At 40.0% G+C, this 7,623-nt stretch overlaps 1 pseudogene; it reads right to left on the bottom strand.

Annotated features, from left to right (window-relative positions):
* Positions 1–216: 216 nt before the first annotated feature.
* The window catches only part of LOC102254699, a 33,649-nt pseudogene continuing 26,242 nt past the window's right edge, over positions 217–7,623 (bottom strand).

The following is a 7,623-nucleotide window of genomic DNA, read 5'->3' as shown; positions in this document are numbered from 1 at the left end:
CCAATCATAACTTCATTGAATTAACTCACTGTTAAGACACATTTTAATAGAAAAACAAATGGCCAATGTTTTATACGTTGCATTTTTCCCCCAGAAAATCTAGAACAAGGCGTCACTTCATATTTTCATGCTAGTCTAGCATTGCAGATTGAAAACAACTGTTTAGAAAACAGCCGAACTTTCCTTCGCGTGATGCCGACTCCGTTTGGTGGCAGACTCATGCCTTCTCAGCTGTCAACAGGACTCAAAAGCGGAGGACAGAACTTTGCAGATGGCTTGTGCTTGTTCCAGGCTGCTGCACTTGTACACCCACAGGCTAAACTCTTCATTGCTGGCATAGGTGGTCTTCAGAGCCAGTAGGCTTTTCCCTGCCCCCAGGCCATGGTCATAGCACACCATCTGGATGATCAGGTAGAGGGCTTGCCTGTGCAACACATCATATTGATCTGATGTGGATACATTTATATCGCACTAGGAAATTCCCATAATAAATTCTTTCTCCAGGGGAACGAAAGGCAACTTTCCACCTTGCTGGGCAGCATCTATATAATTTATCAGGTCCAGTGGCCCTTCAAGACTTTTTCCTTCAGAGAGTTTCAGTTTCTCAATGGCACCGACATATCTTATTCGAAATTCCACATAGGTGTCTGAGTTGTTGTTTTGTCCTAAGCTTTTGGTGGAATCCATATCGAGGCTGGCTACAGTGCTGGACTGAGAAAGGCCTCCGATGCTGGAGTCTACAGACTCACAGCCACTGGCCCATCCCTGGGGTCATCTGTGATTGGACACCCACCACCTAGCAGAGCGCGCAGGGGCAGCCACTCTTGCATATTATTTTGGAAGGTCCAGAATCAGGCTTAGGAATCTGCATTTTATCAAATACACTAGGGGACTCAGCCACATTTTAAGAAAATTCACACAAGAGATACTAAACCAAACCATAGTCTAGAACAGTGATTTTCAAACTGTGTGGGGCACTTACCTCTTTTCCCATAGATTGTCAAATGAAAAAAAATGACAGCCAACACAACAATAGCCATCTGGTGTGAATGAATCAAAATTATACTTATATTTTTGTCAGATCAGCTATATATATATGTGTACTGCAGGATTTTAGTAATTGGTTTATGTATACTATGAAATGAAAAAGGTTGAAAATTGTTGGTCTAGAACCGTGGTCGGCAAACCGCGGCTCGCAAGCCACATGCGGCTCTTTGGCCCCTTGAGTGTGTCTCTTCCACAAAATACCACGTGCGGGCACGCACATACAGTGAGATTGAACCTTCGTGGCCCATACGCAGAAGTCGGTATTCTGTGGAAGAGCCACACTCAAGGGGCCAAAGAGCCGCATGTGACTCATGAGCCGCAGTTTGCCAACCACTGGGTTAGGGGCCTTCCACACTTCTTAAGTGTGTGGACTCACCTGGGCTCCATACAACCTTCCACCTTAGCTCCCAACAGTGAAGCCTCTGTTTTCATGCTTGCTGTAGTAGGCTTCCAGAAGAGATTGCTTTTGAGAAAGAGCTTCAAGTGGTTAAAAAAAAAAGTTTGAAAGCCAATGGACTACATGGAGTATGAAATATTCATTACCCTGGCATGTCCTGTCTTTGGTAACAATTCTGCTCTTGGTATCTTAATTCTCTAGGTGTTAACTACTTAACCCCTCTATGCCTCAGTCTCCACATCTCTAAAATGAGTATAGTAATAATAATAATGTGAGAGTTACTCTGACGATTGAAAAAATTATTATATGCAAAATTCTTATTATCTGGAAGATAGCAAATGTTAGCTATTATATTATTATTTTTACATTGCAAGCTACACAGACAAAAAATAAAAATATTACCTAATTCAAGGTAGTGATAAGTGCTATGACGAAAAGTAAAGTAAGTAGGGAATGGAGAATAATGGGAGCAGGAAAGACCTCTCAAGGGGTCTTTTAAGCATAAACCTGAATATTTATTAGCTCTGAATAAACTTAACTAAACTGCTTAACTAAATTATTGTCCTGAATAAACTGACAAGTTTTGCAGAAAAGATTCCCAACAGAGAGAAAATAAAGTGCAAAGGCCCTGGGGTTGGAAGATGTTCATCATGTTACATAGGAACTACAAAAAGACCAGTGTGGCAGAGTTTTAAAGTCCCCATCAAGAGAAAGAAATGTTTTTGTAAATTTGTATGCTGATGAATTATGTGATAATTTTTTAATATACAGGGTGGGGCAAAGGTAGGTTTACAGTTGTTTTTTCCCTTTTTCAAAAACATCTTGTGCTGCCTTTTAATAATAATATTGCTTTTTAAAAAATATTTTTATTGATTTCAGAGAGGGAGAGAGAGAGAGATAGAAACATCAATGATGAGAGAGAATCATTGATCTTCTGCCTCCTGTACACTCCCTACTGGGGGTCGAGCCTGTAACCCAGGTATGTGCCCTGACCAGTAATCAAACCATGACCTTCTGGTTCATGGGCCAATGTTCAACCACTGAGCCACATTGGCTAGGCAGTTTACAGTTGTTTGTATAAAAACAAACAATAATTAGTAACACAATAATAAACTGTGTTTTGTGTACTCACCATTGTAAACCTACTTTTGCCCAACCCTATATACAAATATCAAATCATTATATTGAACACCTGAAACTGATATAACATTATATGAATTATACCTCAATTTTTTAAAAAAGACTAGTGTGGTAGAGCAATATGAGCAGGATAGAGAATGAAAAAAATTAAGTCAGATAAATAAAGAGGGGACAATTAATAGAAGGTTCGATTAAGCCAGAACTCCCTCAACTTCCCTGGTAAACATTAATTACCTTGGGTTCATGTAAGATATACCAATTGCCAGGACTGTTCGTCTGGAAATTCTGATTTAATAGAATCTACTACATAGAAGGTACCATCTTGAGCATTAACACAGAAAATAATTCTGTCTCAATGGAGCTAATTCTAATAGGGAAAATCTTAAAACAAACATCTCTAAAAATCACATAGTTCCTTAAATGTTGCTACATGCTAAAATACAAACAAAATACAACCTATGAAGTGCAACTGGCAATGCTGGAGATATAGGAAGGTTGCATTTTTTATACAGAATGATCACGTCTAGGTTGGAGATATAAATGTGGGAGTTATCAACATGTAGATTGTATTTAAAGCTAAGAGACTGGCAGAGATTGCCAAGGGAATGGATGTAGATAGAGAAGTCCCAGGACTGACCCTGGGTGCAGATGGAGAAGAAGTCCCAGGCAACTCCAGTATTTAGAGATTGGGGATATGAAGAGGAGTCAGCAAAGGAGACTGAGGAGGAGCAGTCAGAGAGTGAGGAGAAAAACTAGGAGTTTGGGATCCCTGATTGCTAAGTGATTAAAGCATTTATAGGAGAAGGGAATACTCAGCTCTGTAAATAATCTGTTACTAAGTCAAATAAGATGAGAAGTAAGAATTGCAGATTACATTTATCACAAACAGTTTATAAAATTAACAGGAGGGAAGACAGGCAAGTAGATGCCATGACAGGAGTCTAAGGAAACTGTTCTGATTGGTTGCATTTTCTCAGTGAAGAGGAAGCACGGTTATCAGCTGAGAATGAAGATGGAGAGGAGGAGGTGGAGGTTTAGGGAATGAGGAGAGGTATGAAATAGTCATTTTGGAAAATGGCACATTATAAGGACCTGGCAAGTAGTGTATGGCTGCTGAGCAAAAATAAAGATCGACTTGAGTATCATGGCTGTGAATTTAAAGTAAGACCAGCAACCATCACTGTGGGGTTGTTCCTAGTCATGTATGATCATACAAGTACAGTTATAAAGTAGGTTGTGGTCTTGCTTAGCAAAGTGAGAGTGGAGCAAAGGATTTGAGGATATATACAGAAAGCAATTAAAATGCTTGACCATGAAATTCAAGGGCGAAGAGAAGACATCAGGTAGGAGAGAGATAATGAAAAGTTTGTAGGAGTAATGCTACAGTTGAAGGGACACTTGGAGATAGGGTATTAAAGGAAGTGATCCAGAGAGATCGAAAGTGACCAAAAGAGAATAGAATACATAAAACTCCAGCTGTAGGGGTTGCAGTTATTGGCAATGAATGAGCTAGTGTAGTGACTGGCTGAGGATGGGTAGAGAACAAGGCTAGTGGAAAAAGGGAAGGGGTCGAGAACTGAGAGGCCAGGGTGTTGGAAGGTTCATCTACATTGGTATTGAAATCACCAATAATTAACACAGGAGTAGGATTGGAGAGATGACAGTGAGCCAGGATCTAAAATCATTATCTCTGGTTCCTTAGAATCTATATCAGGTCCTGAGGCAGGGAAATAAGAGGTAGAGCAAGTAAAGGGAAGAGGAAGAGGGGAATAGAGGGAGAAGAAAGAGGGGGAGAAATAAGTGTGAATCCCTGCTGCAACCAACCAGATGAATGGAAGTCCCTAGATAATCCTGTTCCAGGTTTGCCCTACCTAGTTCTGTCAAGAGGCACAAGGGCTAGAACCAGAAGATCTTCATGAGCCTTCCAGCACTCTAGATTTTTTTTAAAGGATATTCTTGGTTAGCTCTATGTAAAGCAGAAATATTTTTGCAAGAAAAATGAATTATTTGTTTACATCATTTTCTCCTCCTCCTCTAACCTCACTTCTCTTGTTCTGCAGAGGCCCCTTTGAAGACCATTAGAGCTCTTGAGATGTAGAGAAGATGGGCAACAGGAGAATTAGCTAAGAATACTTAAATTCTGTGAACTCTTTAGGTGCCCTCCCCCTCTTTATCAAGCCTGTTCTATCGTTTATTTTTTCTCAATTAAATTCTAAAAATTTACTGAGTGCCTATTATTGGTTGAGAATACATAATTTTCTATTGCATTAAAAAACATTAGCATCTTCCAGACAATTTGTCTCCAAACATTAAGCATTAGTTAATGTGGCGCTATTTCTGAAATTTCAATCCTACCATTATGCAGTTGTTTCATTTTTTTCTCAAGGCCAACCTCAGAATTTTCAAGGCTTTGTGACTGCCACTGATAGTGTGAGAAGCAACGTTTTTCCTGTGCCAAGAGAGTCATCTGCTGTGAACCCCCACCCACCCATCTATGAGTTAGAAAGGCTTTCCCTCAAACTTTGAATGTATTCAGCCTTCTGTGTTGCCATGAACTAGAGCTGCCACAGAAATAATGCCTCAGTGTGGAGCCTTTCATATGACTGAACTCCCCAAAAGACCATCAAGTCTCTCTAGTTATCAATTTAACCAAACCATAGGGATTCTGAAAGACATCCATGGGCTCTGCAGGACTAGAACTGAGGAGGGTAATTTGGTTGAAAGCCACAGTTTGATACCCTGATTTTTTTCCACCTAAAATGATTTTATTAAGTAGGTGTGCTGGGCTCTCTCTCTCTTTTATTAATATATTTTTATTGATTTCAGAAAGGAATGGAGAGAGAGTTAGAAACATCAATGGTGAGAGAGAATCGTCAATTGGCTGCCTCCTGCACGCCCCACACTGGGGATCGAACCTGCAACCCAGGCATGAGCCCCTACCGGGAATTGAACTGTGACCTCCTGGCTCATAGGTCAATGCTCAACCACTGAACCAAGCCCAACCAGGCTGCTCTCTCTCTCTCTCTCTCTCTCTCTCTCTCCTAAAATATATTTTTATTGATTTCAGAGAGGAAGGGAGAGGGAGAGAGAGATAGAAACATCAATGATGAGAGAGAATCATTGATCAGCCGGCATGCCTCCTACTGGAGATTGAGCCTGCAACCCAGGCATGTTCCCTTGACTGGAATCGAACCTGGGACCCCCCAGTCTGCAGGCCGACGCTCTGTCCACTGAGCCAAACCAGCTAGGGCTGAGCTCTCTCTTTATAGTATAGTTATGCACCTCATAATGTTATTTTGGTCAATGATGGAGCACATATACAATGGTGGTCCCTTAAGATTATATATACAACCTAGGTGTATAGTCAGATATACCATCTAGATTTGTGTAAGTGCACTCTATGATATTCAATCAATGATGAAATCACTTAATGACACATTTCTCAGAAAGTATCCCCATCATGAAGTGGAACATGACTGTATTTTTGTTTAATAGAATGTTAATTAAAATTTAAAAGGCATTTAGAATCATCCCCTGCATCCAAAGTACTACATGTAAGTTACACTAGGACAAGGACTGTCTATACCACCCACCTCTAACTCTCTAGGGGGTTGTCTGGTACATTGATTCAATGACACAGCACATGGCGCATGGATTAACAATGAGTATTACGTATAACAAAGAAGTTATAGAGAACTGGAAGAACCCTTAGGAAAAGGTCATTACAACAGTTTTTTTAAAAAATAAACTTATCTGGCAATTAGAGTTACCTCTCCATTTGTTAAATATATAGATTATTCAGTACCCACCTCTGACTTTCTGATTGCCGGACTATAAGGGAGAGGACTGGAATCCATATTTTCAACAAGCTACTCTGGTGATTCTTTTACTTTAAAGTGTATAATTCAGTGGCTTTTAATAGTATATTCACAAAGTCATGCAACCATTACTACCATCCAATTCCAGAACATTGTCATCATCCCCAAAAGGGAACCTGTACTTGCCAACCTCCTCACCAGCTCCTACTGACCACTAATCTACTTTGCCCCTATTAATTTTACTATTCTGTCCATTTAATATAAATGGGATGATATAATATGTGGTCTTTTGTGTATCTCTTCTTAGAGTTAGCATGATGTAGTCAAGCTTCATCCATGTTGTTCCATTGTGTGGGAATACTGCATTTTGTTTATCCATTCACCAATTGATGAGCATTTGGGTTATTTCCATTTTTACACTATTATGAATAATGCAACTATGAGCAATTGTGTGGACTTGTTATTAGACCTCTTGCTGTTTGTAGAGGTAAATGGCAAAGTTTAGAGTCCTAGAGAGGGAGAAACAGAGACAGGATTTTGGAAGGACCATGTTCGAGCTCACATAAGGAGTTGATGGCAGAGATTTTCCCAGAGCCCAGACCTCTTGAATTCCCAGCCAGGGTTTTGTCCCTTTCCCACAATGGTCAGAGGTCTGTGTGAACCTTTGAAAATATTTCTTCCCAGGGGTTTGAAGTAGTACATAGGGGGAGTTGCCATATCTGAATAATCCATTATTGGCGAGGTCCTGTCAGCAGCTGTGCTGATGAACTGCTTCTTCCAAACAGTTAAAACCTATTGGAAGAGAATAGATAGCTTCTTGGGGACCCTCACTCTTTTAGCATGAGTTGAACAGTAGATAATATAACCATTGACTCATCTACCTGAAGGAAGTTAAAGTCACTTCCATCTCTCTGTCAGATACCCTAGAGTAGCATTGAATGCTAATTTTCTTAGAAACATTCTCCACTTGTCCAACAGATATCATTGCTTAACTTGAACATTTGAAGGAGAAACAGTCTACAGACAGGCACCAGTTTTTCAGTGCAGCATGACTTGTAGGGGCAAATGTCCATTGGGAACTTTTTTCTAGGCACCAAATACTGATTGAAGGTGCAGTTAACTATGTATGAAATTTTAGCCTCCTCATTTAATTGGAGGCACTAAATTATGGCTGTTCCAAGGAGCAGAAAAGAATTTATGAAAATTGAACCTGTTAAAGGG

The sequence above is a fragment of the Myotis brandtii genome, unplaced genomic scaffold (genome assembly GCF_000412655.1).
Source record: "Myotis brandtii unplaced genomic scaffold, ASM41265v1 scaffold345, whole genome shotgun sequence".
Lineage (NCBI taxonomy): Eukaryota > Metazoa > Chordata > Mammalia > Chiroptera > Vespertilionidae > Myotis > Myotis brandtii.
This window is presented reverse-complemented; position numbering and strand designations above follow the sequence as displayed.